We start from the raw sequence: 13,302 nt of genomic DNA, 5'->3' as shown, positions 1-13,302 counted from the left end.
TGGATCATTTTAGTCTTTAAACTTGTTCATATTATATAATTATATTTCTAATTGTTTCAAAAATAAAAAATTATTGTCCTTAATCGATCATTAGAGTTAAAAGTGACTTATTTAATCTTGAGATGTAAGATGAGGGACTGAATTAACCCTTTACTTATTATTATTTTCTCAAATTAGAATTATACAATGTGCTCTTTAATAATTAATATATATAGTGAATTAAAAAAATTTAATTTATTAAATTTGTAAAGAAAAAAATATAAATATTTAAATCAATATATTTTAATGGCTTAATACATCTATGTGTCCCTGCATTTTTCTATTTTTGCATATAAGGTCCCTGCACTAAAATATCCATCATTAAATCCCTGCACTTTAACTTTCATCATCCCGTGGTCCCTCTGTTAACGCGAGTGTTAACGCCGTTAATGCATTTTCAGTTTTCTTAATTTTAGATCCCTGCACTTTTAATTTTTTAATGTTACGCCCCTGCACTTTTAAATGTTGAGATTATGTATAAATATGCATTAATTTTTAGTTTAATAAAACTAAATTTAAGTATAAAATATTAAAACTAATATTTTTAAAGGGTATGAATTTAACATATTTAAATAATAATAATGTCAAAAATTATATCTTTTAGCTATTATTTTATTGAAAATTTTATTCATTCTTACTGAATGTTTAATGTATTATTATTCATCTATAAATAAAAAAAAATATAATTTATTTATTTATTTTATTACGTTGAAAATAAAAGTGAATTTAATTTTTATTTTAACAAATAAACATTAACTTAGAGAAATAAAACGAATTTTAATATTTTTTATTAAATAATTAAAATAATATTCTATACCGATAAATTTTATTTTTTAAATAATATGATAACATTGCACTTAAAGGTGTAAACGGACGTTGATCTTGATATATGTCAATTTCATAATTGAGTATGTTATATAAGCTTACAAGTTCGAGCTGTCTACTTCCATTTTTAAAGTAGATATATCAAGCGAAAGTCTGAATGAATTTCTAATTTCTTAATAATTTTTTATGTTACCTTTAATTTTTTTTAAACTAACTTTGAATATTTCTTGAGTAAGGGCCTCATTCACGAAATGTACTCTAATACTTAAATCATATTTATTTTGATAAAATGATCGTTAATATAATTTTAATAATCTTTAAATTATAAATTACTTAGCTTTAAATAAAAAATAAAATTAATTAATTTTTAATTATATTAAAAAATAAAAGTGAATTAGATTTTTTATTTTTAAAAGTAAATATTAACTAACATAAATAAAACTAATTTTAATATTTTTTATTAAATTATTAAAATGATATTTTATACCAATGATTTTTTTTAAAATAATACATAACAACATCGCATTTACAGAAGTAAACTGACGTATTTTGAAAAAAAAAAAAGTAAACAGATGTCGATCCTTATAAATGTCAATTTCGAATTTGAGTATGTTATATAAACTTAGAAGACAAAACTGACTGCTCCATTTCTAATAAAAAAAATAAGAAAATAATAATATTTTTATTAATTTAAAAATATCTTTATTGTTAATTTAAACATTATAAAAAGTTAACTAAATTGCATTAACATCTTATATTATTAATTAAAATTATATATTTTTTAAAATATATATATTAAAATAAATTTTTATATGAAAACAATTACAAGGACTTTGTTTATATAAAATTAAAGTGTAGGGACCTTATTTGTATAAACTAAAAGTGCAGGGACCTTATTTGTATATATTAAACTACAAAACTGAATACTAGTCTCATTAACGGCGCGTGTACTGCACGCGCTAACAGAACCTTAACAGAGGGACCTTGAGATGATGGAAGTTAAAGTGTAGGGATGTAACAATGGGATACTTTAGTGCAGGGACTTTATATGCAAAAACAGAAAAGTGCAGGGATACGCGGATGTATTAAGCCTATTTTAATAAAAATCGCATTTATGGACATGATATTAATATAAGTATGTTAAAAGCGGGAAGAGCAATAGGGGTGCCCATTTCGCCTAATCATTCATTTTTACAATCTTGTTATACATGCAATAACAAACAATCGTCTCATTCCATAAACATACATAAAAATAACTGAAAATGTTGAAAATGAATAGTTGGATATAATATATGCATGCATTAAACTATAAATTGGCATCTGATTCGATTTGACTGGCATGGCAAGAATGAAACATGTATTTCTAGGCAAGTATTTGATCCTGTGATTTGTAGCAAATAACAAATAGAGATTGATTTTATGTCATTTGCATGTACAAAAGCTATACTTGATATAAAAATGAGATCACATGTAATTATTCATCATCTTGAATCCCTATACAACTACAAACAACAGTTTTCATGACAATAATAGGAGTTCAAGGTTAAAATTTCAAATGCAACCTTGGAGAGAGAGTTGAATATAGGTTGTTTATGAAATTCAAACTTTGGTTAACTGTTGAGGTGATAGAGGTTTGAGTTTAGAGAGATAAACACAATATTTAAAGTGGTTTTTTATAAAAATATCTTTCTAAAATTAAACTCAAACTCACATCAATTGATTTTTTAAGGCTAATCAAGAATCTATACTAATGGTGAATCAATAAATGATTACCAACAACAAAGAAAAGATCAATGTAACATGATGCACAATTAAAAAAAGTACATAAAATATTGAATGTTGTTGTAAGAGTGTGTAACCACATCAATGTAGTGGTTGAGGGGTATTTATAACCCCCAACAACTTTTCTTCAATCATCAAAGAAGATGACAAAATTGGTGCAGGAAAAAGCTATGCCACGCCCGTGACCTAACAATTCTATAAATTATTCAACGGTCACTTGACACATGGTATCCTTCCATAGGGGGTATTCAAATATAACTGTTGGATCTGAGAATGGACTATGCTCATAGAAAATGAAGAGAGTATAACGACGTCAACACTTATGTTAATATAAGGATGGCGGGTAATGAAAATAAAAGTAGGAATTTAATAAATGAGTTTTATATTGCAAGGGCCTTATGTGTATAAAATTAAAAATACAAGGACCCGGAAATTGTTATGCCTAGATAAATAAATATAAATAAAATGACAATGAAATAGATTGTTATTTTCTATGTATTTAAAATAATTTTTAATAATTTTAGTGCTATGTTTTAGTTTTAAATATATTTTTCAAAAATTAGAAGTATTTATTATTACTCGTTATTGAAGTTTAAAATAAAAAATTAAATAAAATATTATTAAAATATATTGATTAGTCATATTATGAGCAACGTGCAAAACATATTAAGCAATACCAATATTCTTAAAAATAATAATCTAAAACTGCATCTTAATAGTTTTTTTTTAAGTTAATAGTAAATTGATATAAGAAAATTTTGACCTTCAAACTATAAAATTCAAACTTAAAAGAAGTATAAAAGACTAATATACAAATCTTACAAAAGAAGTCGTACGATTCAAAATTATAAATTTAAACTTAAAAGAAGTATAAAAAAAGTTATACAAAGCTAGCATCCACAATACAATGCTAAATTGACATGCTAATGCTATAATTTAGCACTGAGTGATTAAATCCATCTCCAATGCAGTGCTATATTTCGTGCTAAATTTAGCATATGCTATATTCTATGTTAAATTTAGCATGCACTATAGCATATGCTAAATTTCAACAATCAATCAAAATTCACTTTTATTTATGGTTTTATTATTACTTTCTTTTTATTATTTATTTTTTTCTTTTCATTTTAAATGTTATGTTTTTTTACGATCTCAATTGATTAAACTTTTAATTATAGGACACCCGTCCGCACATTAAAATAATATATAAAACATTTTATTTTTTTATAATTCATCAATTCACTTAATAATTCTATTTAAAAGAACTCATTATTTTATCAAATAAAAAACAAAAATTATTATTCCATATTGCTGAGGGGCAACACTTCCGTACATGATTGTAGTATATTTAAAAAAAATTATAAAAAATATGATTGAACTTTTTTATAATATAATAAAAAAAGTTAATAAATAATTATCATATAAAGTAATTATAACACTTTTTTTAACATTTTACATTGGAGATGAATTTAGAAAGTTATGCTAAATGTAGCATTTTGTCAATTTTTCATGCTAAATTTAGCATAAAAAATGTCACTGCATTGTGGATACTCTTACTTCAAAATTAATACAGACTAAAATCAATATTGTGATAGATGGAAAATATATTTAATGATTATCTAAAACAGACTATACACGCTAATAAAGTTATGGAGAAATTATATTAGAGATTTTATTTAATTCAAAATAATAATATCTAACAATCTATATTATTTTCACATATAATCTAATGTAGCTAATTGTTAAATAAATTCTTACATAAACTCCATTAGGAGTATGCATAAATCGAATTGAACTGAAAATCAAATCGAATCAAACCAAAATATTGAATCCAATTTGTGTGAGCAGAGCGGGGTTTGGGGGCCGCTCGCCCAAGGGTTATGGCTGACTTCTCGATCTGGAAATGGTTTCAAAAATGGAGTCGTCACCTAGTTCAACTAGAAAATGCCTTTTAACCGACTAGATAGCCTTACTCGCCTCTGGTAAGACTATCATACATCGGATCAAAGACTAGGGTTCATGGACCTCCCCGAGACTCTTGTGCTTGACTTACATCTTACCGGCTTTATTTACTGGAAATATTCGTTGTATATCTCATCTCAACATTATATTCAGTTCACAGGATATGAAAGATGTAAATAAACATGTATGAAAGCAGTAAACACTTTTAACGCGCATATGACTCGATCTGGACTAGCATTTGAGGCAAGTAGCAGGTACTCCTAAACATTCATCTAACCTTTAGAGGTTTCTAACAAATAGTCATAAGTCTGACTGGTCTGGATTAATTACATACACAAAGCCTAAAACCGGATGTATAAGCGTGATTCGATTGATTTTATTAGGTGAGTCTTGATAAACCTATACAACCGTTACTACATTTTCATGGTAGTCCTACGATGTCTAAGTGATGGGCTGGAATTGTATTAATATGCCAATTTTAGGTGATTAGTCCTTTAACCGGCTATTATTTGATTTGGAATGCTTTTGGAAAGTAGTAAACAATATCAGCATACACAAGGGAAGTTGGATATATATAAGGTTAGAAATACTTTTAACCTCGTTGAATTTTGAGTGCCTGGCACTCGGATCGATTTGACTGTCGGTCCGGTCGGATCTGGATTTCGGTCAAAACACGAAACTTGACCAGCTGGTTCAAACCTGAGCCCGGTTGACTGGACAGATTATAATAGCGGGCTTGGAGGCCCTAAAAATATCGGGTTAAGCCTATTTACTGTTACAAACAGTTCCTACACCTAAAACAGTATTTCTGGAATCAAACTGAGCCTAATTCGGAGTTCGGATGGGCCCGAAAACGCGTCTGGAAGTCTGGATCGAAGTTTGGAAGATCTGGGAAGCGAGTCTGGGAGGTTGGGGAACAAAGAACATGGCACCAGCATATGCTGCCGGCGCCGCCTATTACAGTGGCGGCGGCGGCGGTTCGTCGGCAAATTCAGAGGTTGTTTTATTTTGCTTCGTTCTCACTCGTTTTAACTTCGTTTCTCATGCAAAAGTAGTCAAAGCCGCATAAAATCGAACAAAAAATCCAAATATGGCATAATCAGAGTGTTTAAAGCTCATTTAAACGAAATTATTTTCTTGGCAGCAAGTACAAAAATTGAGTTTTCATGGCAAAAAGAGTTCAAATCTCCTAGAAACATGCATTCTAAGAGCTATAGATTAACTGGATTTATATATTTGAGCTTAAACATGATTAACTACAGAAATTTAACATGTCTATCATCGAATTTCACGGAAATTTATTGAAAGCATTGAATTAATTAACATAGCAATTATGATGGAAAACAAACAATTAAGAGCTAAACATGAATCCTAAACACACAATAGCAATTATGGAAATTATACATGTAAATTTGTAGCAAAATTAAAAGAACGATATTGAGGGTCCTCAGAATTACCGATCTGAATCCTTGGCTCTAGAGGTGGCCACGGTTCATAACCCGGCGGTTCCGGTTTGGAACCGCCGGGTCACGGTTCAAGAAAAAATGGAACCGGCCCGAAACCGCCTAAGAGACGGTTCCATGACGGTTCGGGACCGGACGGTTCCGGTTCCGGTTCCGGTTTAAGACGGTTTACAAAAACAATTAAAAATTAAATTAAATTTTAATTACTAAAAAATATAATTTAACAATAAAATAACTCACTAAGATAGTATTATAAGAAAATAAAGAATTTGAAAAACAAAATTAAAATATTAACAAAAAATTTAACTAAAATAAATATAACATATATTTTATTGTGAAAATAAAGATATTATATGTATTTTAATTATATAATATATATTTTTTATCAACGGGTGACCCTTGAACCGCCGGTTCCGACCCGAAACCGCCGGTTTACGGTTCAATAAATCTGGAACCGGCCCGGAACCGCCCTTTGTACGGTTCCGGGTCGGTTTTAGTCCGGTTACGGGTTTGACCGGTTCCGGGACGGGTTTGACCGGGCCGGTTCCGGGCCGGTTCACGGGCTGACCCGTCCCATGGCCACCTCTACTTGGCTCGTTTGCTGGCGAAGTGGATGCGGAATCTAGCTTCGAATCCATTCAGGCTTGCGTTCTTTGAGAATCAAAGTGTTTTAGTGTTTCAGAACTAGATTCTTGTGTGTGTGTGTTATGATTTTTGAATTTGACTAGTCTATGGTGGTGGTCGAATTTCGCTTTGATTTCTAGGGTTTGCGTGCCATCTCTAGGGTTCGTGTGCTACCTTTAGCCAGCCTGGTTTAAGGCTGTATTTATGGGAGAATAGGTGACCTAGGGCTAGATTAGAGTCTTCTAGGGTTTAAACTGTTAAGTGATAAGTCATTAGGTGTTAAGATTAGCTTTAAACTCTAAATATTTAATTTCCTTCTAATTTTCGGATTTGGACTTGCTAGCTAATTAAAAAGGTGCTAAAAGTCTATTTTTTGGTGCCTAAAAGTGTTAAAAAGGCTACTAAAGTCCTATAGGTTAGGTTATAGTCAATTCAAGTCCGTAAAACTTGCAAATTGGCCCATAAACTTCTAAGACATTGCAATTAGTCCAATTTATGGGCTTATACTACAATCTCGTTGGATTTTTATGTGCTATTTATGCCTAATTGCGATTTAATCCTCCAAGTTTGCAATTGTGCACAGATTAAGCATGCTTAGATTCCAACAACCAAATTGAAAGATCGTCATCCATACGGATTTTTCTGGAAATCGTCATTGGATGCTTCAGTTCGTTATCTCTTTTACCTGTCCGAAAAATAGGTGTCTATAGTTTTCCCCATCTTCAACGAGAATTGACGAAGTAGTTCAATTTTTGTTAAAGAAGAGATTTGCTATTAGATAAGCGAAAAGGTTACTGCCCACCATCGGAGGCGCTCGCTCACCCGGTGGTGTGGTAATGCCCTAACCTGAGCATTACCCGTCGTGGTGCATGACTCTGGCCTTATGCACCTCTAGTTCTGGTCTACTCCTCACCTGGCTAGGAGTAGTCTTCTTAGCTGCGGTTGAACCCGGGCTGCCTGAGTGTGTACCCCGTGGGATGGAGCTATAAACTCCCAGCCGTCTTGAGAGTGATCTGATGGCTCGGACCCCGGTAATTATCCTGTCCGGACCTTCTTAGATTTGTAGAAGGGATAACATCCCCTCGGCCACCCTATTGAATAGGTATCTGGATTCCGTTAATTATTCCACTCTTAACGGATGTTGGTGTCTTTCTATCAGGCTTTGGCGTCTTTCTTCCATTCTCGGTGTCTTTCTACCGATCGTCGGTGTCTTTCTACCGTAGCGTCGGTGTCTTTCTACCGATCATGGGTGTCTTTCTACCGATCATCAGTGCATGAAGCATGTTGCTGCATCCACAAGGGGTTAGTATGATATGATGCATGATATGCAGATGCTATGCAGGGGTTAGTTTTTAACACGTAGCACATAGCAAGTTTGGCACATAGAACAGTTTGATATCACAAAGACACGTTGTTCCTTCCAACCTTATTTCTCCCACACACGTGTTCTAGGCGAGGTTTATTCTTAGGTGTTTTGGTCTGGACCCTCGCATCGCAATGCAAGAGTCGGCGTTCTTGCAAAGCTCTCTTCTAGCAATTCTAAAACAGTTAGACAAGCCGTGCCTCGGGAACAGCAAAAAGCAAGACGTAGTGCTTTTACAGCGAGTCTAATAGCTCTCTCTTTCGCAAAGCATACTTATTGTTTTCTATCCGGTCTTCTCTCTTTCCTGATCTAAACCCGTTCATTGGTTACTTAGGCTACTGTTATCACCCTTTGTTTACGGAATGCTTTCGCCAGGCAAGTCATTCAATCTCTAATTCTGCCTCATCCGGATCATAGCGAAAAAGACCAGCTTCTTTCCCTGTCCTCTCGGCATAACCGGTCTTCGCTTTTCCTGTTCACGACTCCGACCTTCTTTCATCAGCTGCATTTGTCGATGTAATGTGTCACGACCCAAATTATTGAGCAGAGACCGGCGCTAGGGAATGGGAGTGGTAGCTCCGAAACCCGTAGCAAGCCTAAAACCACTAATAATTTTTCGCATTTAAAAGTATAATATCATATATAAACATTTTCAGAAAACTCTTTTAGATAAGATACTTGTAGATATTAAAATATCATAATAGAGTTTACATTCAAAACTAACTATTTAAAATCCAAATGTCTATCTAATACTGACATCTACTGAGTACTGCAACTCTAGGAACTCATGCTTGTGCAAGTCCAATGACTTCTGGCACAATGGAGATGGTTTGTCTGATCTGACTCCGTTTACCTGCAAACATCAGAGTGAGGGGTCAGTATTTGGGAAAATACTGAGTGAGTTTGCAAGTTACTTATGGTATTATCAAAATATAGCGCTACACGTTTAATACGTATAATATAAGCAAACATTATTAATTTCAAAAGTGTGAGTCCAACTCACTAGATACGGGGACTTCCAGACTACACCGTAGCTGAGTGCTCACTCGTATCGAATTCATAACATATTATGCATAAACATATATTAATTCTTAATCATAAAGTCAGGTACGTACTCTAGACTGACTCACCAATGATCATGTAGCCTATTGACACCCAATAGGTAGTTGGTCTCTTCGGACCGCATATTAGACACTTATCTCCAAAACAATGAATACAACAACATTCATATAATCAAATCTATCAAACAAAACAGCTTATATGAGCAAATCATATAGATACGAGATATTTAATAACAATACTCGTAATATAAGAAAATAACTTTTATACTGATAATACGCGAAAGTAAATTTTCCACTCACAGTGACCGCTATCCAAAACTGCATTATTATAATCCCGCAAGCGTAAGCTCCATGCGTCGTTCTATCCCTTAGCTATTCTGGCTCGTCGATCTGGTATTTCACCGATACGCCAGTTACTTATTCGGGTAACCTATACGTTAAATTCATAAACGTAGGCTTAGTATTCAAACTCCTAAGTTATAAACTTAGGTTAACACAATCGTATCTCTAATACGATTTTTAACTTTGATAATCTCTTATTCACACTTCTCTTTTAAACGTCCTAGTTTATGTTTTGATACTTAATCAAATCGTGATTGATTATGCGACTTGAAACTGTCTGTAATCAAGTTTCCGCATCGCGTCAGGGCTCTGGAAGCCAAAATCATCGATTCCTACTAACGAGGTACTGCACGTTCGTGCAGTAGGGTACTGCACGTTCGTGCAGTACGCTGCACGATCGTGCAGTTGCTGTGTTGCACGATCGTGCAGCACTTGCTGCACGTTCGTGCAGCCTGCTGGCTGCACGATGTGCAGCCACGGGGTTCGTTCCCCGGGCCATTTCTGACGTGCCTAATTTCCTAACTCGATCCCGCAACGTTTAATAACATCAAAACTCAAGATTTAAGCTTAAAACGTCGAATTCAAACTCAAAATCATTAAAACGGTAAAACCGCTCAAAACCCTAAACCAAAACGTCAAGCTTACCTCGATTTGAAGCTTAAAGATGATAGGGAATTGAATTCTTAATCCATCGGCGCGAGAATCACTCGATTCGGACGAGAAACGGCGAAACCGCGGCGGATCGAATCCATCGTCATCTTCCTTCTCTCTTTCTCTGGATCGTCTGATCCTTCTTTCTTTCCTTCTTAAGAAACATATATATATCTTGGCTAATGTGCCATTTTGATCCTCCATTTCTTTAACATAAACCAATTCCCTTTTAAACTTTCTAATTTAACTAAACGGTTAAATTATTCTTTTATACGTATTATTTATATCCAATTAAATAATACTTGGCCCGAAATTATTATTTTCCGTCAATACTCTTTGAATTGCTATTCTCGAGACTTACTTGGCTAATTTACGTTTTGGCCCTTGAACTTTTCAAAAGTTACAATTTAGCCCAAAATGTATCCGCGTCCAAATTTTAAAAGGTCTCCGATTGACCCGAAACTTTTACCACATATACTATAAAACGTTTCGCGGACCTTGGCGAAATAATTTCCATTTTGAGTCATAGTGGCTAAATTACCACTTTAGTCCCTGTACTTTATTTTGCAACTTTCTTAACATACTTCCTTTCTAATTCCAATTCCAACTCTAGAATTGAAATATAACGTTAAATTCTTTGCTATAATCTCTTTTAATACCGATCTACTAAAACTTATTTATCTTACTTTTATCGGAAGGCTTTCCGATATCGCCACTCTGGCGACTCAAAACTGGACACGTGGTCCAATTAGATAATTAAATATTTTGGGGTATTACATTCTTCCCCCCTTATAAAAATTCGTCCTCGAATTTTCATATACTCTTCTTACCTTAATCTCATTTATATCTAGAATTCTTATTCATAGTAGGAATACCGTGTTCGTCTTATGACACTAGTTAGCGCAAGGAATCGTTATCCTATTTTCTGTACTTCTTGCACTTTGATGTCAATTATTATTGACAATCTATCTTCGATCTCTTCTCTTTATTTTACAACACAATTCATGTGTTTGACATTTGTTACTATAAACTCTTATAGTCGTAATTGAACTTTCAGTTCCTTACTGATGTTCAATGATAGCTTATCTTAATAATATCTTGTCCATTCTCCTTAATGGTTACACCATACTTGTCTTACGGTATTTGTTGGTATGTGGAATCGTTATTCCAATCCTTGTACCTCTGGTGCAATGACATTACTACAAATGTCAGACCTTTCTTGATATCGTATTTCTAATCCATAGTGTCTCTAGAAGTCACTTGTTATCGTCATCCCTTGACGGTCTTCTCTACTCACTTATTGTTAGCAGAGTTTCTTAAATTTACATTACTTGAATTACTTGTTCTAAGTAATTGCCTTACTTTCAAGTTGTAAGTCACTTTCGTAGTATATCCTTATCAATAGCTACAAGTGTTATCTATACTACTTCGATACGTCTTTTGATGTATCGTTATCCTTTCATATCCTTAACAACTCGTTCTACGTTGGTCTATAAACCCGTAGATAACTTATACTTGGAGTTATTGAGGTAATGTCTTTAGATTTCTATAATAACTCTTTATTCCTTTCCTCCTAGTTCCTTGTCATCACACTCCTTATGAGTACTTTTATTCACGACTTATTCTTGTCGTCGTCTTACATATCATTCTTTATTGCCGCATCTCCAATCGTCACATCTCTAATTATCGTCGATAATCTTAAGCGTTGTTTACATTGGATTACTTCAGTATCCAATGTACTAACGTTCACTAATACTTATGGAATTCCTTAAGGAATGTATTCCCACACGGACATTTATTCTGTCAGCACAACTAATATCAGGCCCAATTATCATACTCTTTTAACACTTCTTAATCCTTAATGCGAAATCTATGTCAATTCTTACATTCAGTCTTCGCAACACCTTCCAAATCTTTTCCTTTATACTATCATGTAGCGTTAAGCTTACTTCTCATTACTATCCACTATCTTGGTATTCCGCTTGTTATTCCCATTTTTGTCCATATCGTAGATGTACTCCTTTGTAATCTTTCTTTGATTCCTTGTTCTTAGTTAACCAATAGGATAAATAGTCTAAATGCTATGATCCTATGGTATTCCTTTTTGTGTTCCTTATTCACGCTCTAATCGTGTTTCTTAATCATCTTCTATTGTATTCCTTGCTTTCCTCTTCATCGTATCTTATATATCGCTTATCACTTACTTTTAATATCCACAACATCGATCACTAATAGAGAGTTGTGGCTTTCCTCGTCTAAACTTTTCGATGTAGTGCGTTTCAATTGTATATATATCATTTTATCGTATTTGTACTATCATCATGGCCGTCTGTAAAGCCAATCATATGCGGGTATCACCTCTATCGCATCTCGTATTCCTGATATTTCTCATTTCAGCACCCTAAACGTCGATCACCAACTAAATAATGGGTCGCAAATCTTTTGCCTGAATTATCGACGTAGTGCGTTCTTAATTACTTATATATTGTACTGTTGTACCTTTACTGACGTCTTAACTGTCAGTGGATCCAATCCTATGTCTCTGTCACCTTTATCTTTTCCTATTTCTATATGTTTTATGACCACATAGAATTTACTCCATCTGATCCTCTCGTCATCCTTCTACGTGACTTTCTCTTTTTCGCTTCTCAATAACGCTTATCAAGTCCATTGCGACATCCACAGGTTGTTCATACTTTCTTAACTCTTATTATTTTAATCAATTTCATAGTGTCCTTAGTCTGTCTTAGAATTCTTATACTTTATCATACATGTCATACTCCTTTGACATGTCGTACTTTCATTTCTTATCTTTTATCTTGATCTATCTGATACCACTTTCTTTAGTGTGGTTCAACTCCGATATTAAATCTCTTGATCATATCTTCTCATATATCTAATTTAAACTTTAAGGGTTGACGCTTCATAGGCATCCATTACATTTGAACCTTTCACGCTTTACTAATCCGTTTCACAATCAAAATCTTGAAGTGGAAGTTTCAACTCTTAATTCACTTATTGTTGTACTTATTATTTATGTTTCGATCTTTCTTATCATATACTTCAATTATTCATTTTTCATCGTAGCTTCTGATCTTTCCCGATTATCCTTAATCGGAGCTAATAGTCAAAAGAATTTCCCAAATCGGGTCACAAACTTAGTTCATATTATTTGACCTATCATTGCTTT

This window comes from Mercurialis annua, linkage group LG5, assembly GCF_937616625.2.
Source record: "Mercurialis annua linkage group LG5, ddMerAnnu1.2, whole genome shotgun sequence".
Taxonomy (NCBI): Eukaryota; Viridiplantae; Streptophyta; class Magnoliopsida; order Malpighiales; family Euphorbiaceae; genus Mercurialis; species Mercurialis annua.
This window is presented reverse-complemented; position numbering follows the sequence as displayed.